Source organism: Myxine glutinosa, chromosome 14, assembly GCF_964187855.1.
Source record: "Myxine glutinosa chromosome 14, kmMyxGlut1.1, whole genome shotgun sequence".
Classification (NCBI taxonomy): domain Eukaryota; kingdom Metazoa; phylum Chordata; class Myxini; order Myxiniformes; family Myxinidae; genus Myxine; species Myxine glutinosa.
The window spans coordinates 15,892,332-15,914,103 of NC_136274.1; positions in this window are offsets into that span (position 1 = coordinate 15,892,332).

Below are 21,772 nucleotides of genomic sequence, written 5' to 3' on the forward strand. Positions count from 1 at the left end.
CAGGCAGCCACACACAGCCACATACATCTCCACCCACGTCACACAAGACAACAGCCAACCAGTGTGTCCACCACACAGAAACCTTTGGCAATGCAACAACCGAACTCCCAGACAACCAATAACAAAACCCAATCCATCTCCATGGCTCATCAAGCAGTTCCAACTTAATCCAGCTTCACATACCGATTTCCCCAAAAACTCGTGAAACTTCACCCCCATTTTGGAAAAACCCTGGACTAAACCCTGACACCCTAAATAACTTCAGACCCATCTCCAATCTACCCTTTCTGTCAAAAGTTTTGGAACGTGCTGTGGCCACTCAACTCAAACATCACCACTCTGCCAATAACCTGTATGAAACATCCCAATCCGGATTCTGCTCCAGCCACAGTACTGAAACTGCTCTCCTCAAAATCACCAGCGACCTTTTCTCTCCTCTGATGCCGGCAACCTCAACCTTTTCATCCTCCTCACCTCAACGCCTCCTTTGACATCATCAATCACGCCATCCTCCTCACCCTGTTTAGACCAGCTTGTGCCTATTAAACCCAAATCAGTTCACTCCCAAACTTCACATGGACCACCTACTACTCTCAAATTATCCACTCTGGCTCCGGAATCCCAAAAGCACTCTTCTCTACAATAAACAAACTAAATAAACAAATAAATAAACAACGTGAACAAACTCCTCAGCGCCCTGGATACCACCACCTGTCATTCAGAGTAGACAACAGCATCTCCTTTCTGGCTTTCAGCATCTCCTTTCTCCTTTCTGGCATCCAAATGAAATTCTGGCTTCAAATCAACTTCCTCGACCTTAACTATGATAAATCTAAATTAATCTTCGTTTGCCCACAACCACTCACCAAATTCACCCATAACTTTGCCCCCAACATCGATGGTCATTTGAACACAAATTGAACAAAATTAATCGAACAAAACACTTCCATTAACTCGACATTCTTTTCACAGCACAAAGTTCACTTGAACATCTTTTTCCTGGATACTCCCTCTTATCCAACTTTCAATAAACTGGAAAATGCTTCGCCATGGAATAGTCCACCACTCATATAAATAATCATAAGAGTTCTGCGAAACATCTCCATCTTTAAAACTTAGCCAACCAATTTTAAACCACATGTTTTCCCCCCAAAAAACAAGTCACATTCTTTGTATATTGCCAACATTGTTCATCGTTTAAGTATCATCCAGAACTAAATTTTTTTATAAACCATCAACTTGTAGATGCATTTATTTATATCCCATTAACCCAAGAACTCTCAATTGCTTGGTTATATTTTAGTAATGTCATATATCCATATTTCTTTTCCAAAATGTTCCTGATATACACATTAATCCCATCTGTCTTTGTTTCCAGATCAACTCAAATCAGGAAATCAACACAAATCCTTATTACCTCCAATCAATTCAAAATTAAATCAACAATTCAAAACCAGATCGGATCAGCGATCAGAAATCACTTTTCCAATCAACAATTCCAAGCAACAATTCATTCAAAGACCAAGCTTAAAAACACAACTCTCATCTTACTGTGACAAGTAAGCAACCAACCTACTTCACACTAAACAAATAACTTTTCATCACCCCTTTCTTCTCCACCGCCTCTTACACTTAAACAGATCATAATTACTCACTCATACACTGTTGCCCATCACCCAGTTGCCCCAGACCCAAACACAGGTTTGAAATCCCAGTAGGTTGTTCTTCAATCCCAACCATCATGTGATCCCAACATCTCTCCATTTATTTCGTTCCTCATGGGGTTGGTGTTTTATGGCCTTTACCTCTTACCCAATCACACTGCACATTATTCCCCGTCCTTGATGGATAATTTTACATCCAGATGGGCACAGCATCCCATTTTTGGCGACCCAGCCCTAAAACAAGCCCCTGGACTCCTTGCAGGCTGGACCAAAACCCCCGGACGAAGTTGCATCCCAGTACTGACTCTGCTGCCTTCTTGCAAACTACTTCAACTCCATGAATTTTACATGTTTCGTGAACGGAACAAAGCACTCTGTAATCGTCAGATTGAAACTGCCCCAAACCCGTCCATATAAACTCCATTGTTGTCCTGTCCATCTCTCTGTGTTACATTTACATTTTGTGACTCACAGCTCCTGCCTCCATGGAACAATGACGCCTGAGCACTCAATTAGCCCTCCCAGTACCAAAGACTTACAATCAGACCAACAGACAGACAAATAACAGAGGCATGTCGCCAGCCCCAGCACAGGACATCACCTTTCCGGGCAGGCACAATATAATCCACAGCATCGAAATGCCAATTTCTATCCGGAGCCTCGCAAAGCCAAAATCCATGCATGCGTGCTCCATCATGCAACCCGATCTGTACTCGGTGCGCCCGGCGCCCCCTATAATCAGTGAGTTATAATAACCACAATATCTCTGGCACCCAACTCGTGATACCACAATTTAATCCACGTTACTTGCATCTCTTCATCCTCCCAAATGTCCTCCATTTAACGTGACTCAAATCCATCTCAAATCCCCACAGCTCGATCGAACACGTTACTGTACTCGACCCGGTTAAATTAAATTCCAAGCGTACTGTACCTGACGCTTCCGGTCGGCACCGGAAGTCTGTTTATTTCTTGAGACCCCTGAATCGGGACATCAACGACAATTACAACGACAAACAGGACTCGATATTCTCTGTTCATTAATTACGTACATGATTTTGGTTTTACCCACAATATATGTCCCGATATTCTCTCCAGATTTAGGTTCTATATCCTGTCGTTAAAGCAACACCCTGTAGACTGACTCCGCCTGTCGTTCTTCCAAGGTTAGTGAATTACCTCTGACCTTTCCCTTGCATATCTCGAACAAAGGTCAACTAAACTTTAAAAGGTCAAACTTCGAATTGGGGTAACCAGCGCTTTATTTTTCCGCAAATAATACAAGTCCGGCGTCATTCCCTGCAAGAACCACATCCAGACAGACAAATGACCCTTATTGAGGCTCTACATCGCAAAATGCTAGCTCCTACGAATCCAACAACCGTCACAATCCGTCCAGGAACTTCCGTACGTGCTCTACAATGCAGCACCTCTCTACCTGGTGCACACCTTTCGCACATCCTTCCTCGTTCGCACAACGCTTCATCAACACACCTCCTCGCGCCCACATCTTGGCACAAGCCACACCACATACCGACAGTTGAAACCTCAACCGTCCTCCTTCCTCGGATCAGCGTTCTGTTGAAACGTGACATTTCTGCTCAAATTATTGAATTTCCAATTTTAATAACTTAACCTTACCAGCATACTAAATCTGTGTCCGCATCGATCGACACAAATGCATCGATGCATCTTCCAGCCGCCACTCCGCACTGTACCTTACTGTATGAACAAGACTTCCTGTTGGAACTTGGCTCCGGAAATTAATTACTCTGTCTTGAAATCGTTTATTTTAGCCATCTTAAATAAATCCATCCATCTATCCATCTTATAAATAACGTATTCGTCCTGTGACATTGCCTGGCATATATGTCGCAGCCGGCCACTATTCCGACATGGCTCGTCTGACATGAACGTCCGACATCCAGCAAAGTCGAAATGACCCACAATGCATTTGGGCACACATCCTCCTCTGAGAGTGGGCGAGTTATCGCCAGCACTCTGAGCAAATCTCATACAGCACACCCGTGACTCGCGGCTCGCTCGGCTCCTGTCTGAACACACAATATCCCTCTACCCAAACTTCCACGGAGCCGCACGGCGGAAACACAGGTTTGTACCACACTTTTAATTAAACGAACATTGCCAGGATTCTCGGATAGACGTTTAATTTCACAACACACATGACAAAAATCCGATTTAAATTCAGAGATCGCCGATCGGCCTGGCACAACCATTTCAACGCGACGACGCCACGCCGCCCCCCCCGTCTTGGCGCGCACCCTCGTGCCTCCACACGAATCCCAACACTCCCTGCACGCCGCTCTATTCGCGTTCCCGGCGGGGTTTACCTCACGTTGGGACATGCAGTCGGCTGTCATAACAGAGAATTGTCAATAAAGAATCTACGACTTGGCATGTAGTGAGCTGTCAGGACATTGAGCTGTCAGAACTCATCCCTAGCTCGTAAACATCGCAAAAAACAGGATCTCCGACGCTCCACCTCTCTGACCCAAAATGCACTATATGACACCAATTCCAAAGGTGAGCTGCCTCAGGAATATAGGCCTACCCCACACATACAATACACAATATCTGCCATTGAATGAACTCTTCAATTCAAGTAAAACACACATATTGATTCGAATTCTGAATTTAGTTCAACAAATTATTAAATCTCCGTCCGACTGCCGCTCGAAAGAAAAAAAACAGCCCATCCTGCAACCATCTCCGAGAACCCGCGTCATATCAACAGTAGGTCGACAAGGGCACTCCGAGTGCTTTCCTGACCCGATTTATATCAATTCGCTTCCCAAACAACTCCCAAACAGATGAAAATCCGGACTCAGTTCAGGACCTCGCCTGTTCTCTCGGATAGACGCTAAAATGGACATTCCCGGCCTGAATTTCCCGCACGTCGAGCAGATCACTTACAAAGCTTCACACCGAAACCCTCTGCTTTGCATATGTCATACAGACAGATACATTGGCTAGATACACACGTCAATTAACATCCCAATATACATTCATTCCTCATTCATATACTCATAGAAGTCTCCCAGACTTCGCGCGAAACTCAGATCGACTCAAATCATGCCTTTCTCCAGCCACTCCCAAACAATCTTTGCTCATTCATGTTACGTCTCTCATTCAAGGAAAAGGATTTTTGGGACTGGTTGGACGGGGGGTGGGTTGAGGTGAAAAAAAGGGAAGGCAGGGCGGGGTGTTGGGGTGTTGCCTAGAGCCCTGGGACTGAGCTCAGGTCTTGGGGGGGGGTGGGGGGTGTTGCCTAGAGCCCCGGGACTGAGCTCAGGTCTTGGGGGGTTGGGGGGTCTTGGTCTGGTATCTGGTCCAGCGGCATCACTCGCTGTTTTACTTGTTTAACTGCTTACTTAATTGTCCTCTGTCCTGTAGCTTCAATAACTATAGCTACAATGCTTAAAATTTCAATATTTCAAAAACCATTCCTGTCCTTCTCACCCTGTGGCCACCTGGCCCATTTCCTGTGAGCTTATTTATTTTCTCTTGTCCACCAGGTCCTGGCCTGTTTCTATCTGGACCTCTATGTTCCTATGGCCTTCTATCTAAGTTTAGCCACAGCCCTTCGTTCCCTGGCATGCAATGGCATACCCCATCTTGTCTCTGGGCTGTTCCTTCCTGGAAAAATCTTGGCCACCTGGCTTCAGCCTATATGGCTGTCCGACCTCATTTTCCCCTCCTGGTGCTAACTGTAACTTTAAGCTTACTGTTAAGTCCTTCCTGGTTTATCCTTACTTGTTTATCCTGGCTTTAACAAAGCCACGTCATTCTGAGGCCTAAATGAGCCTTTACTTACAATTTCTGTTCGAGTGCAGACAGCGCGGAAGACAAGGAGACTGAACCCGCGCAAGGGAGGAAGGTACGAATTTGGAATAATAGCCCTCTGATATAAAACAACTCCCACCTTTAATCAAATCAACGTGCCGGCGCCGGCCTCAGGTCAGCCTTCCTCCTGTCCCTCGGGCTCCGTTTCCCGTCCTCCGCGTCTGTTGACACCCCACTCCTGGTACCATCTGTGAAGAATCAGCTCTTCGTTTGCAAAAGAAGTCCACAATAGCCTGGAATGGCGCAGCTTTATTAAAAACCAACTTATACAGATCCGGAGGAGGCCAAGACATCTATAGCAAGAGCCAGTCTCATGCCACGTCAAGCCTTCCTGAAAACGCATTGATTCTCATTCACTTATATACGAATACGATTATCAGAAAATCTCCGAGAGAACAAAGCGACTGGCGAGAGTCCCTCCCACCGTTATCATTCGGGGGAGTCAGCCCTTCCTTATCATTCGGACCAAATGTTTCTCTGGGCTCCGAGAAAACAGAAATGTAACTCACAAAGAGGAGAGTGTATGCTTAGCCAAACAAACCCATATATTTTATGGGTTTGTGTACATGAGTAATTCAAAGCATGTTTATACAGAGTCATGCGTTGCTGTGATTAAAACAAAATATATATGGTTAACGATAGGTTCATGTCATTCTACTAGCATTACGCAAAAACACGCGCATGTGGGCGTGGTTTTACGACCAGCCTCGAAAAAAGCACACATATACAATTGTCCAGCATGACCTCATTTTAAGCCTTTCCTCATCCAAAACTAAAACGAAGCAAAAACCCTTTATTAACTTTATGAAATTAGCATTTTTAAACATCATATAAATCATAACACATTAGCAACCAACGTCTATAACTGAACTTTAGGCAATAACAAATCTACTACTTGACATATATATATATATATATATATATATATATATATATATATATATATATATATTGTTGTAGGTGACGGGTCGCGCCTCCCGGCACGGCCGTCCCACGGGTGCAACGCCGGCTGGTTCGACACAGATCTCGGGTTACGCGCCTCTATCGCGATACCAAATTACACCTGTGCCTTGCCAGTTGGGGAGACACCCGTCGCTACAGGTTGGGTTTGTCAGAGACCGAGCGAAGTCTGCCGCAACCTGTAGCCAGCTTGGTTTTAATTACAAATCGAGCGGATTGCTCTTCAATGCGACACAGATGAATGCAGTGCGGCAACTTCCATACGAATCAACCAGATTTAATGGGGGAACATTAGGGTACACAAAACAGGCAAGGCGTTCACGATAACATTATAATTCAACTATGAGTAATAACCCGCTCTTATCTAGGGAGCTACAATTAAGGGTTTCGCGGGGTGACCCTAACGAGATAAACCTTAGGCCTGGACAACATTCATACAAGACAGGGGGGTACTTGGTGGTGTTGATGGACGAGAGGTGAAGATGTGAAAAGGGCGAATGCAGCTCGTAACAAGCCGATGTCGCCGGATTCGAAGGCCCCGCTTGGGCCTGCAGTCTGCCAAATGGCGGCCCGCCCTCTTATCGGCCACGCATCAAGCGTCGCGAAATGGCGGCCACCCGCTCTCCTTATCGGCCACGCGATCAGCACGATTTTCCGTTTCTCCCGCTCAACCACGCGAGGAGAGAGCTCTCCGGCGGGAACCCGCCGCGAAGGCCTGTCCACACGCCATCCGCGCATGCGTCTTTTTCCACCTCCTCCCTCGCACGTCCTCAGCGACCCCTTCGAAGCGCCGCTTCCGGTTTTCGACGGCGCTTGTCGTTTTTGCCCGCTCAATCGCGCTTTCTCACGTCAATCCATTGCCTCGATCATGGCATTGCAAACGAGGCCGGTCTTAATGGAACGTGCACCTTGTTTGATTGTCAAGATGTAATTAAAAGGGAACCGTCTCTTGTACACCACCAATGCACCACACAAAACAGCCTGCTACACCTTCCGACACAAAACTACCATCCCAGTACAGACGAGCTATGGTAAACATACATCTAAGAGGGGACCTGAACTAATTCTATATTTAATAAACCACTAAGGGCCATTTCCGCAACACTACCCCCACCTTTCTCCCGAGGCTCTCCCGAGCCTCCACTAGGGGCAGCCCGCGGGAATGGCCCTGTCTAACGTACAGCACAAATCTCCCATTTACTCTAACCCACAACATTGCAAGCACTTAACTCCAAGAAGCAAAGTATCAGTAAGATTGGCATGTCCCTATCCTAGTGTGTCGGATCACTAATCTAACAAACACATCCACACTCTATGCACAATACTTAACATTCTAATTATGCATTTGCGCAGGAGGGCATTCAATGTTACTTTCAACACCAATATTCACATCGGAGCAAGACATTCAGAGTTTCAAAGCTTCTTGACGTGTTCGCTCCTTCACGCCTCCTCCCGGCAGTGTTGTGTCTTCACCCCAGAGGGGTTTCCTTACTTCGTGGCCTTATTGGCCTCTCACCAGGTGAGTTCAGTCGGCCCAGTGGCCTAATCTCACAAAGAGTCCTTCGGCCCATTGAGCCCACAAGACGGCATGAATCTTCGGCTGCAACAGCCCGCAAAAGCACTTTGGCCTCCATGGCCCACAAAAATGCTTCGGCCCACATGGCACACAACCGAGCAGCAGCAGGCAACAAGCCCTGCCTTGGACAGCAGGTGGCACAGTTCTACCGATGGTAAGCAAATGCAGTCTGGAGGCATTCTTGAGGGTGCAAGTGGGGGTGATGACCTCAGCCCAGGCAAAATGAAGAGTACCCTTAACCTTCCTTGCCTGACTTATCTTGGTACGACTTGTTTTAGTATGGTCTTCTTAAAAAGTCCTTTCACTTTTTAGCTGACAGGATGGTGTGCTTCTTAATCAATTGTTATCTGTGTGCTCATGACACACTGGTGGCTTCTCGGGCACTTGGAGAGGGCGACCGAACCTGGCCCTTGTTCACAACTTTCCCATCAACACGACTCGTACCAGGTGTCACACATGAATGGTGCGGAGGAGAGTTCATCGAACCTAACCTTTTACTTGAAGCTCTAACCAATGGCACAAACCCTGCCATTGCCACAATGATCCTAATGACCCATTTTTCCCAACCTGGCACACTGTTCCATTCTTTTAAACCTGGGCAAGGCCCTTATTTGTCTCTTTTTCTTCACTTGGTGGTGCCAGGCATAACTCATTGGCTGGGGAGTGTGACTACAACTAGGCCTCTTTGCCTGCTTCCAATAGGTGGTGGGGGACACCCAGCGACCTCGGGGTTCACCTGAGCGCGCCTCTGGCGCTCCTAAATAAGGGGTGGCTCTCTAGCCCCCACACTGTGCTCTCCAAAGTGCTAGCCGGGTGGCTCTCTAGCCCCCGCACTGTGCTCTCTTAGCACTCTAAACCCTACTGTCTGGTGTCCCCTCCCGACTCACCAACTTCCAATACCACGTCACACTCCCAGCCAGTACCACCATACCTTGGCTGCACCTACCCCTAGCAGTCCGCCTGCACAATGGAACAGCAGCCAGAATCCACGTCAAATCCACTAAGTCCCCCTAACCTACACTCACTTGGTTAGGAGACTCCTACCAACAGGGTACATTGTTCGCACTCACTCTCCTCATTCACACAATCACGCCATTCATCCCAAACACCTTCGTCATTCATTCCACAGTGCCACACACCCAGTCCACAACACCATCCAACACCTTCCACTTTTTGCAGGGGTGTTTAACGCCCTGTCTGTCATGTCCCCACTATTTCTCTCACTTTTTTTTTTTTTTTTTTTTTTTAAATAGTCACGCACATCCACTTGTGCCACTCTTGTCTCTTCTGTCAGTCTCTCAATTTGCAATCTCTCTCGATATTATTTTCAGTCAAGAATTCCCTTTTTTTTTTCTTTCCAATCTGGCCTGCTTCTGTGGCTCATTGGAAAGGGAGTGAGGGAAGGAATCCCTCATTACCCCTTACATGGCCCCGCCGCCTTTCCGCCACGGCTCATAAGGGTCACGTCTCAATTGGGGTCGTGGTCCACCCCCTCCTTTTCTCCAGGGTTCGCGGAAGTCAGGTAGACCCCACTTGGGGGAGCGGCCTCCCCCTCTTCTCTTTAATTCCCTGAAGACAGGTAAATCCCATTTAGCTAGCCGAACCCCTCGTGTCCTCAGAGAGGTCCGATGACCAAGGGACACCTGGCGGTGTCGTTGCTGGGCCCCTCTTGTTCGAAAATGGGTCCAGGGAGTATGTGACGCATGCCAACGCCGCCTGCTACGCATCTGCGGTCTACCTCGAAGTTCCTGTGAAGCTGAGGGAGAAATTACAATCCCCTTTCTAAAGCCTGCTCCTGGTGGAATTTCTATTTCCCCTTGCACCTCGAACCTATTTCCTACGTCACCACTCATTCCATGCTCCGCACTCACACACGTTTCGGCCTTGACAGCACACCCCGGTGCTGTAAACTGGACTATGGGCTCACAGCATTCATCCACAGGCATTCCATCCACACATTCAGGTGTCACGCATACGTGCACCCCATCGGACGGAGTCTCTTGATTAACATCAAATCCAATTGCGAACTTAAGCTCATCGTCCGCACCATGTATGCAGATGCCCACGTACCTGCTTCGTTCCAAAGTCACATCGGTCCGGTCGCTCATCATTGGTTCGCCACACTCCTCTGGGCCTGTCAGCTTCACTTGCTGGACCTGCTCAAAATGTGTTTCATGAGTCAACAACCCCGTATACTCCCTCCATGTCTCCATCACCAGGGTTTGCTCCAATTGTTGTTTCATTCGACGAGTGATGCCAATCAAGTCCTGCACCACTAACATTCCTCCCTGCGATGACGTCACACATCCCACATTATTGTGCTGCCCTACTTCCTGGCTCCATTTTCTTTCCCAGTTGAGTCGTTCTTCCTCTCTGAGCCTTTTTAGTTGTTCGTTACCTTTCCGGAGTCTTTCCATCTCTGCGGACTCCACCCTTGCTTTCTCCTTTACTTGGTCAATTTCCGATTCATATTCCTCTTGTTTCTTATGCCACCGTCCCTCTTGTGCTTCATTCTCCAATCTCGTCGTTTCTCTCAATTGATTGATTTCCTTTTCCTGCTTCATTCGTTGTTCTTTCATTACACGTTCATCCATCTCATTCTTTGACCTTGCTTTGGCTTCTGCCTGTTCGATCTGCACAGTGTAGTTCCTTTTTAGTTGCTCAATTTCAAATTCATATTCTTTTTGTTTCGTATCCCATCGTCTCTTTTGTTCTTCATTCTCCAATCTCGTCGTTTCTCTCAATTGATTGATTTCCTTCTCCTGCTTCATTCGTTGTTCTTTCATTACCCTTTCATCCATGTCATTCTTTAACCTGGCTTTGGCTTCCATCTGTTCAATCTGCACAGTGTGGTTCCTTAACGTTTCCTTCTCCGTCCTCTCTCTTTCCTCACTTAACATCCTCAGCTTGTTTTGTAATTCCCTTTCTTTGTTTTGGTGTTTCTGTAACTCCATCTCATTTTTTAGTCTTGCTTTACCTTCTATCTGCTCAATCTGCCCAGTGTGTTTCCTTAACATTTCACTCTCCATCCTCTCTTTTTCCTCACTTATCTCCTCTACTCTTTCGCATGCTTCCTCTCTCCTTTTGTCCATCCTCTTCCCGTATTCCTTGCTACTTTCCATTTGACGTGCCAGTTCATTTCCTCTGTACTCTGATTCCCGAAACTGGCTTGATTTCTCAGACAATTCTTCCTTCAGTTGTTCCAATTCCAAATCGTGTTCCTCTCTTTACTTTTTCAAGTTCTCCCGATCCCGGGAGTTTCTGCTTTGTTCTTTCTCTATTCTCTTGTTCAGTTTGCTCTTCTCTTGTTCCATGTATTCCTCCCCTCTTTTTATCTTCTGTTCTAGGCTTTCTCTTGTCTGATCACCGGATCTTACCTTTTCCTTCAGTTGTTCCAACTCATGGGTACTCCCCTCTACTTTCCTCTTTTCTCCCTGTAGTACCTGGACTTTTTCCACCAATTGATTCCCTATGCCTTCCAATTCGAGAATCCGTGCTCGTTCCCATCTGGAATCTGTGTTGTCTCGCAATGCGCCGGCCAAGGCCATTTCCGTCCAGTGAATTCGTTCCTGTGCATCGACCAATTGTTGTGACTCCCTTTGCTCCTCATTTTCCTGAACCTCACTTGCCTGCTGTAGTGCCTCATGCAATTTCGTGTGTAACTCCCCAATATAATCCTCCTTACACTCCACCTGCTCCCAGGCATCCTCCAATCGTGCATGAAGCTCGTTAATGTACGCATTGTCGTCCTGCGTATTTTGCCATGACGCATGCTGTGACCACGTGGTTTGGATCGGTGGGTGGGAGCGTTTTCATCGTGATGTGCGGCTCGTTGCACTCTTAATACCGATTCTCTCCCACCTCGTGTCACGCTGCTGAGCCGCGCAGCCATTTTGCGACTCCATCTTCCTTTATAAATTACGAAGTTTGACACCCAATCCACTCAAAATAAAAATGAAACCAAATTTGGAATTTGCGAGCGACGTGTTTTTATTTTTTTTTCTCGTTACGCGCCTCTCACAATCGATGTTCGGGGTGCGAAATTCCCACTCCTGACACCAGTGTTGTAGGTGACGGGTCGCGCCTCCCGGCACGGCCGTCCCACGGGTGCAACGCCGGCTGGTTCGACACAGATCTCGGGTTACGCGCCTCTATCGCGATACCAAATTACACCTGTGCCTTGCCAGTTGGGGAGACACCCGTCGCTACAGGTTGGGTTTGTCAGAGACCGAGCGAAGTCTGCCGCAACCTGTAGCCAGCTTGGTTTTAATTACAAATCGAGCGGATTGCTCTTCAATGCGACACAGATGAATGCAGTGCGGCAACCTCCATACGAATCAACCAGATTTAATGGGGGAACATTAGGGTACACAAAACAAGCAAGGCGTTCACGATAACATTATAATTCAACTATGAGTAATAACCCGCTCTTATCTAGGGAGCTACAATTAAGGGTTTCGCGGGGTGACCCTAACGAGATAAACCTTAGGCCTGGACAACATTCATACAAGACAGGGGGGTACTTGGTGGTGTTGATGGACGAGAGGTGAAGATGTGAAAAGGGCGAATGCAGCTCGTAACAAGCCGATGTCGCCGGATTCGAAGGCCCCGCTTGGGCCTGCAGTCTGCCAAATGGCGACCCGCCCTCTTATCGGCCACGCATCAAGCGTCGCGAAATGGCGGCCACCCGCTCTCCTTATCGGCCACGCGATCAGCACGATTTTCCGTTTCTCCACCTCAACCAAGCGCGGAGAGAGCTCTCCGGCGGGAACCCGCCGCGAAGGCCTGTCCACACGCCATCCGCGCATGCGTCTTTTTCCACCTCCTCCCCACGGACCTCCGTGCTCCTCCCTCGCATGTCCTCAGCGACCCCTTCGAAGCGCCGCTTCCGGTTTTCGACGGCGCTTGTCGTTTTTTCCCGCTCAATCGCGCTTTCTCACGTCAATCCATTGCCTCGATCATGGCATTGCAAACGAGGCCGGTCTTAATGGAACGTGCACCTTGTTTGATTGTCAAGATGTAATTAAAAGGGAACCGTCTCTTGTACACCACCAATGCACCACACAAAACAGCCTGCTACACCTTCCGACACAAAACTACCATCCCAGTACAGACGATCTATGGTAAACATACATCTAAGAGGGGACCTGAACTAATTCTATCTATATTATAATAGCCGTAGATGATTCTGTCTGTCTGTCTGTCTATCTGTTGGGTGTCTGTCCGGGGTGTGGCTTACTCGGTTTGCAGAGTAGCTCCACCCATAGCTCCACCCATTCTGGGAGTGGCTATAAACAAATATCCACCATTTTATTAACTCGCATAGCTTTGAGTCCTGTTTTGTAGGCCCGTGGTGTCTTGCTCTCCCCCAGTTTTATTTCAAATCAAATTCGATAAATCATTTCATTTTTCACAGTCGCTAACATAGTTTTAGACTCGGTTGAAAAAAAACGGGAAGAAAATCCGATGAAAGTTGCCGTTTATAGAACGAAATGAATTCTCAAAGGCCTGTAACTTCAAGGCCATTGAGTCTCTCTCACGCCTTTATCTCCAATCTAACTCACCATATGATTTCATTTTTATCGATGGTTTTACTTTTAGACTCGGTGTCAGCAATAATTGAGAACAATCCACACACGCGGGAAAATGCAGAGATATATTTTTTTAAATCGCGTCATGGTGTATCATACACCGCCCAACATGACACCGCCGGCAATGTGTCGATATATATTAAAAATTCGCTTTTGCTTTTCCGTTATGATATATTACTATTTCGTTTGATGATAGTCGTCACAAAAACGTCAACAATGATGCCGACATATATTTCTTCGTTTTTATTTCATTCAACATATTAGCCGGAAGTAAAATATGTTTCAGGAAATTACCGAGAGATATTTCTTCGTTTTTTTTATTAGTTATGTGCGCATACACTTTAAATAGGTTTATTTGAAATCTTTAATTTTCCACAATATAATTTACTTGCCATTTATCATTTGATGATTACGAGACAAATTCCTCTTGAGGATCGTGACAATTCATGCGTTGCGTGGAAACTTCCATTTCCAAAATGAATGAGACGATCGATGAAGAACGACTCGGTGTCACCAACGCGGGAAAATGCAGAGATATATTTTTTAAAATACACCATATCACCGCACAACACCGCCCAACAGCTAACAAGTATCATACACCGCCCAACAGCCAACGAGTATCATACACCGCCCAACATGACACAGACAGCAACATGTCGACATTATCGCTTTTTCTTTAAAAGTTTAAACCGAGTGAACCGAGCCGAACCGAATACACCGCGTGAATTCACCGAGCGAATTTCAGCCAATTCCACCTATTTCTTCGTTTTTATTTTATTCGTTACCAGCAGAAGTACCCAGCGTTGCCGGGCGGGGGAGGGGGGAAGGGCACGTACACTTTAAACATGTATATACATGTGGGATGTGGGATATATACATGTGGGACATGTGTACGTGTGTGTACGTGTGTGTATGTGTGTGTGTGCGCGTGAATATGTGTGTGTGTGTATATATGTGTGTGTATGTGTATGTAGGCTAACCCCCGCTCTAGCAGGGAAAATGGCCTTAAAATGCATGTTGTTGTTGTATGTGTATATACATGTCTGTGTGTGTGTGTTTATGTGTATATGTGTCTGTACGTGTGTGTGTGTGTGTGTCTGTTTTTGTGTGTGTGTGTGTGTGAGTGATTGGAGAGGAGTGATTGGAGGGGAGTGTGAGGCACGATTGGAGAGGAGTGTGAGGCACGATTGGAGAGGAGTGTGAGGCGCGATTGGAGAGGAGTGTGAGGCGCGATTGGAGAGGAGTGTGAGGCGCGATTGGAGAGGCGTGTGAAGGATTGGAGAGGAGAGGAGTGTGAGGGATTGGAGAGGTGAGGGATTGGAAAGGAGAGGGATGTGAGGGTTTGGAGAGGAGAGGAGTGCTAGGTGGAGAGAGGAGAGTGTCAGGTGGAGACAGGAGAGTGTCAGGTGGAGACAGGAGAGTGTCAGGTGGAGAGGAGTGAGGGGTCACATATTATGTGAAATAAATAAATTGTGTTCATCACACCATTTCTGGATCTGATGACTTGCCAGTAACCATTTTGTAAAAATGAATGTGCAGCATATAACTCAATATGTCGAAATGTCACACACATCCATGCCCGTGGGATTCCCACGGGTGACCCCGCTAGTATGTGTATATATGTGTATATGTGGATACATATGTGTATACATATTTGCATATGTGCATATGTGTATATGTGTCTGTACGTGTGTGTGTGTGTGTGTGTGTGTGTGTGTGTGTGTGTGTGTGTGTGTGTGTGTGCATGTGTGTCGATGTACGTGTGTGTGTATGTGTATATGTGTGTGGGTGTATATGTGTGTGTGTGTGTATATGTAAACATGGGCCGGTGTGTGTGTAAAGTGTGAGGAGGTATTGGAGAGGAAAATGCAGAGATATATTTTTTTAAATCGCGCCATGATGATAAACGAAAATACACCGCCTAAAATAACAGTCGACATATATTTAAAATTCGCCATACACATCCATGCGGGAATCCCACGGGCATGGATGTGTGTGACATTTCGACATATTGAGTTACATGCTGCGCCTGCACATTCAGTTATATAAGATGGTTACTGGCAATTGATCACATCCACAAATGATGTAATCCACACAATTTATGTACTTTACATAACGTTAATAGGAATACATGCCCGTGTAGATGGGAATGACATATAATTCACCGAAAACGTTGAAGCAACCGCATAATATTACGGTGATGTTTAACTCTGAGAATAGTTCTAAATTTAAAAAACTTTCTTCTGATATTTGTGATTTATTTCAAACAAACTGTATTTCCCAGCTACACGGGCATGTATTCCTATTAACGTTATGTAAAGTACATAAATTGTGTGGATTACATCATTTGTGGATGTGATCAATTACCAGTAACCATTTTATATAACTGAATGTGCAGGTGCAGCATCTAACTCAATATGTCGAAATGTCACACACGTCCATGCCCGTGGGATTCCCACGGGTGACCCCGCTAGTATTTAATAAACCACTAAGGGCCATTTCCGCAACAATATATATATATATATGTATATATATGTATATATATACACAAAGAATTAAGTTAAGCACCCCCCCCGTTTTTTTACAACCTCGCACATTACAAGTTTGTTGTCGTCAAAACAGTGTAATATACCCATGTTATTGCTATATTTTCTGGAGAAGTGATATTATGGTCACATAAAAACATAACAATCATGCCGTTTTCAATATTTTATTCTGAATAATTTAAGGTGAAATTTTTTGGGAATTTTAGGCATATTTTCACCTCAATTTAAGTATGGAGCTATAGGTCCATCACGGACAGTGTGGATGACGTTTATGTTTTCTAACGTACAGTCATTGTTCTGAGAAGACCTCTAGCGATCTTTGCGTCAATAACGTGTGTAGGACCCACGTGATCGGATCACTGACTCAACCCTACGTCTCATAGACCCTGTAAGCCGTCGTATGCGTTGCTGTGGCAGGTTGTTCCATTCCCGATGTAATGCACGTTCCAATTCATCCAGATTGGCTATTGGAGGGCCCATCTTCGCAATTTGTCGTCCCAACATGTCCCGAACGTGCATTACATCGGGAATGGAACAACCTGCCACAGCAACGCATACGACGGCTTACAGGGTCTATGAGACGTAGGGTTGAGTCAGTGATCCGATCACGTGGGTCCTACACACGTTATTGACGCAAAGATCGCTAGAGGTCTTCTCAGAACAATGACTGTACGTTAGAAAACATAAACGTCATCCACACTGTCCGTGATGGACCTATAGCTCCATACTTAAATTGAGGTGAAAATATGCCTAAAATTCCCAAAAAATTTCACCTTAAATTATTCAGAATAAAATATTGAACACGGCATGATTGTTATGTTTTTATGTGACCATAATATCACTTCTCCAGAAAATATAGCAATAACATGGGTATATTACACTGTTTTGACGACAACAAACTTGTAATGTGCGAGGTTGTAAAAAAACGGGGGGGGGGGGGGGTGCTTAACTTAATTCTTTGTGTGTATATATATATATATATATATATATATATATATATATATATATATATATATATATATATATATATATATGTGGTGGACACAAAAGCCCACTGGCGTGGTGACATCATTCCACGCACGAAGTGGGCGGTGGCCACGCCCGAGGGGTAGGCGTGGCCTCATGATATACACCGGGCGACCAGCCCGGAGGAGTTCAGTGTAGTCTTACAATAAAGACATTTATATGTTACCGCTTGTCCGCTTCCTCCTTGCTCACAAGCAGCGCGCGTAACGCCGCGCTTTACTGGTGACCCTCGACGTTGGATCTGCCGGAGCGATCCTTCCACACGCGACGCCATCGCCATGGCCGCCTTCGTCAAACTTCCGGAATTTTGGGAGGCTCAGGCCGAAGTCTGGTTCGTCCAGGCCGAAGCCCAATTTCAGCTTCGGCGCCTCACCAACGACGACCTGCGCTACTGCCATGTCGTCGCTTCCCTCGGGCCCGGCACGGCCGCTCGAGTTGTGTCCGTCCTTCGCCACCCACCGGACGGTCACAAGTACGAGGCACTCAAGCGGCTACTCCTAGCCACGTTCGGCCTCACGGACGACGCACGGGCCGATCGCCTCCTGGATCTCCCCGAGCTCGGTGAGACGCGCCCGTCGGTCCGAATGGACCATATGCTGTCACTGTTGGGCGACGAAGCCCCCGGTTCGCTATTCCGGGCGCTTTTCCGTCGCCAACTTCCAGCGCAGGTTCGCCTCGCGTTGGCCGGGACCGGGCTAACGGAACCCCGAGCATTGGCGGCCGAGGCGGACAAGTACTTCGCCGCTTCGGACACGCGGGCGAGCGTTGGCGTGGCCGTCACGGCCTTCGACGCTGATGTTCCACAGCATCATCTTCTACAGCATGCTGATGTTCCACAGCATCATCTTCTACAGCACGCTGATGTTCCACAGCATCATCTTCTACAGCATGCTGATGTTCCACAGCATCATCTTCTACAGCACGCTGATGTTCCACAGCATCATCTTCTACAGCACGCTGATGTTCCACAGCATCATCTTCTACAGCACGCTGTGGTTCAGCAGCATGCTGATACGCACCTCGTGAACGCCGCCACGCCCCGCCCACCGCCGCGGCGAAAACCGCCACCGCGGGGAAACCCGTCGACTCCACCGGCCTGGCGGAGCCAGCCGCGCTCCTCCAGCTCCACCACCTGGTGCTGGTTCCACGCCAAGTTCGGCCACGAAGCTCGGCGGTGTCATCCGCCGTGCTCCTTCAACGGGTCGGGAAACGCCCGGGCCGGCGCTCAATTGTGGCGATGAGCACCGGCCGTTCGAGCAGCCTGCTGTTCATAACGGACACCTTCTCCGGGCGCCGTTACCTGTGCGACACGGGAGCACAGGTGAGTGTCATTCCCGCCGGCACGTCAGACAAGCACGCCGCGGGTGGGGGCCCCGCGCTGCTTGCCGCGAACGGGACGCCCATCCGTACGTACGGAAAACGCTGCCTCTCTCTGCGGTTTGGAGGGCAGGTTTTCCGATGGACGTTCGTCACCGCCGACGTGCCCATGGCACTGCTTGGCGCGGACTTCCTGTGCGCTAATGGGCTCCTGGTCGACGTCAAGCGCAGACGGCTTGTCCAGGCCGAGACGTTCAGCTCGCTCGCATGTGCGTTGCCCAGCTCAACGAGCGGCTTGCCAAGCGGCTTGCCGAACGATTCGGTTCCGGCCACGTTGGTCTGTACGCTTCCGGCAGCGGACGCATTCACCCGCCTCCTCGCCGGCTTCCCGGCCCTCACGCGGCCCACCTTCTCGGCGGGGGCCGTCAAGCACGGGGTGGCCCATCACATCCCCACCGTCGGGCCACCGGTCTACGCCCGGGCACGCCGCCTCGAGCCGACGAAGCTGGCGGTGGCAAAAGCGGAGTTCGCTACCCTGGAGCGACTCGGCATCGTTCGGCGCTCAGAGAGCGCTTGGGCGTCGCCGCTGCACATCGTGCCGAAGCCCGGCGGGGGATGGCGACCGTGCGGGGACTATCGCCGTCTCAATGACGCCACGACTCCCGACCGCTACCCCGTCCCCCACATTCAGGACTTTTCCGCCCGTTTGGCGGGCAGGTCCTTCTTCTCGAAGGTGGACCTCATACGCGGCTACCATCAGGTCCCCGTCAGGCCGGAGGACGTCCCGAAGACGGCGGTCATCACGCCATTCGGACTCTTCGAGTTCCTGCGCATGCCCTTCGGTCTGAAGAATGCGGCTCAGGCGTTCCAGCGACTGATGGACAGCGTCCTGCGCGACTTGGATTTTGTCTACGTCTACCTGGACGATATCCTCGTCGCCAGCGCGTCCCGCGAAGAGCACCTACGCCACCTCCGCACGCTCTTCGAACGCCTGGGCCAGCATGGCCTGATTGTGAACCCCGCAAAGTGCCGGTTCGGCGCCGCCACAATCGATTTTCTGGGGCACCGTGTCACCAGGCACGGAGCCGTCCCCCTGCCGGCCAAGGTGGAGGCGGTGAAGGGGTTTCCGCGCCCCGCACGATCAGAGGGCTGCAGGAGTTCCTGGGCATGGTGAACTTTTACCATCGGTTCCTGCCCCGTATCGCCCAGCTCCTGCGCCCCCTGCACGAAGCTCTCCGAGGTAAGCCGGGCAAAGGCGACGTTACCTGGACCGAGCAGATGGACACGGCGTTCACGGGCGCGAAGCTCGCTTTGGCTAACGCCACCATGCTCGCGCACTCGGCGCCCGATGCACCGATCGCCCTCACCACCGATGCCTCGGACTACGCGGTGGGCGCGGTGCACGAGCAATGGGTGCGTGGAGCTTGGCAACCGCTGGCGTTCTTTAGCCGGCAGCTTCGCCCGCCCGAACGCCGTTACAGTACCTTCGACCGCGAGTTGCTCGGACTTCACTTGGCGGTCAGGCACTTCCGCCATCTGCTCGAGGGCCGGGCGTTCACTGCCTTCGTCGACCACAAGCCGCTGATCTTCGCGATGGGCAAGGTCACCGAGCCGTGGTCGGCCCGGCAGCAGCGTCACCTCTCGGCCGTGTCCGAGTACACGACGGACATCCAGCACGTCGCGGGGAAGGACAACCCGGTTGCGGATTGCCTTTCCCGGGCCGTCGCCCACGCAGTCCACCTCGGCATCGACTATGCCCGGATGGCAGCGGACCAGGCCGCTGACCCCGACGTCCAGGCCTTGCGGACCGCCGTCACGGGCCTCCGCGTCACCGAGGTGCCGTTCGACAGCGCGGGCGCGGCCCTCTTGTGCGACGTCTCCCTCGGGCGTCCTCGCCCCATTGTGCCCGCGGGCTGGCAGCGCCAGGTGTTTGACGCCATCCACGGCCTGTCCCACCCGGGCGCGAGGGCCTCCCAAAGGCTGATCGCCGACAAGTTTGTCTGGCATGGCCTCCGGAAGGCCGTCCACGGCTGGGCCAGGACGTGCCTCGCGTGCCAGCGCGCCAAGGTGCACCGGCACACCCAGGCCCCGTTGGCCCCGTTCACGGTGCCGGAACGCCGGTTTGACCACGTCCACGTGGACCTGGTGGGACCTCTGCCCCCCTCGCGGGGTTTCACCTACGTCCTCACCATGGTGGACCGCACCACCCGGTGGCCGGAGGCCGTGCCCTTGGCGTCGACAACGGCGGCCGATGTCGCGCAGGCTTTCATCGCCACCTGGGTCGCCCGGTTCGGCGCCCCCTCAGACATCTCATCCGACCGCGGCCCCCAGTTCACCTCGGAGCTCTGGGGGGCGGTTGCGCAGGGGCCCGGGGTCCGGCTGCACCGAACCACGGCCTACCACCCCCAGGCTAACGGCCTGTGTGAGCGATTTCACCGCTCATTGAAGGCCGCGCTCCGGGCCACCCTCCGCGACGGCGGCTGGGTCGACAGGCTCCCCTGGGTCCTGCTGGGCCTCCGGACGGCGCCCAAGGAGGACCTGCGCGCATCCGCGGCGGAGTTGGTCTTCGGGCAACCGCTGCGGGTGCCGGGCGAGTTCCTCCCCGACTCCACGGCACCATGGTCCGCGGCACAGCAGCGCTCCGCTCTGCAAGAGACCGCCCAGAGGTTCGCCCCGGTGCCAACGGCATGCCACGGGCACCCACCGACGCATGTCGCCCCGGAGCTTCGCACGGCGGAGTACGTCTTCGTCCGCCACGATGCCCATCGGACACCACTGCGGCCCCCGTACGACGGGCCTTTCCGCGTGCTGGAGACCGGGGCGAAGCACTTCACCCTGGACATCGGCGGTACTCCTGACCGCGTTTCGGTAGACCGCCTCAAGCCGGCCCACCTCGATGTGGACCATCCACCGCCAGTGGCCCGACCCCCACGTCGGGGCCGCCCTCCTGCGGGCGGACCCCCGGCACCGCCCAGCCCCGCCGCCACGGCGCCCCCCGGTCCTGCACCCATCCCAGGGGCAGCCAGGGGCATCCCACCTGGTATCCCTGCACCCCGGACGCCGCCGATCGCCAGGGGGCGCTTCGGCCGGGTCATTCGTCTGCCCGCAAACTGGCCCTCCAGGTGCGCGGGAATTCTGGGGGGGCGCGTGTGGTGGACACAAAAGCCCACTGGCGTGGTGACATCATTCCACGCACGAAGTGGGCGGTGGCCACGCCCGAGGGGTAGG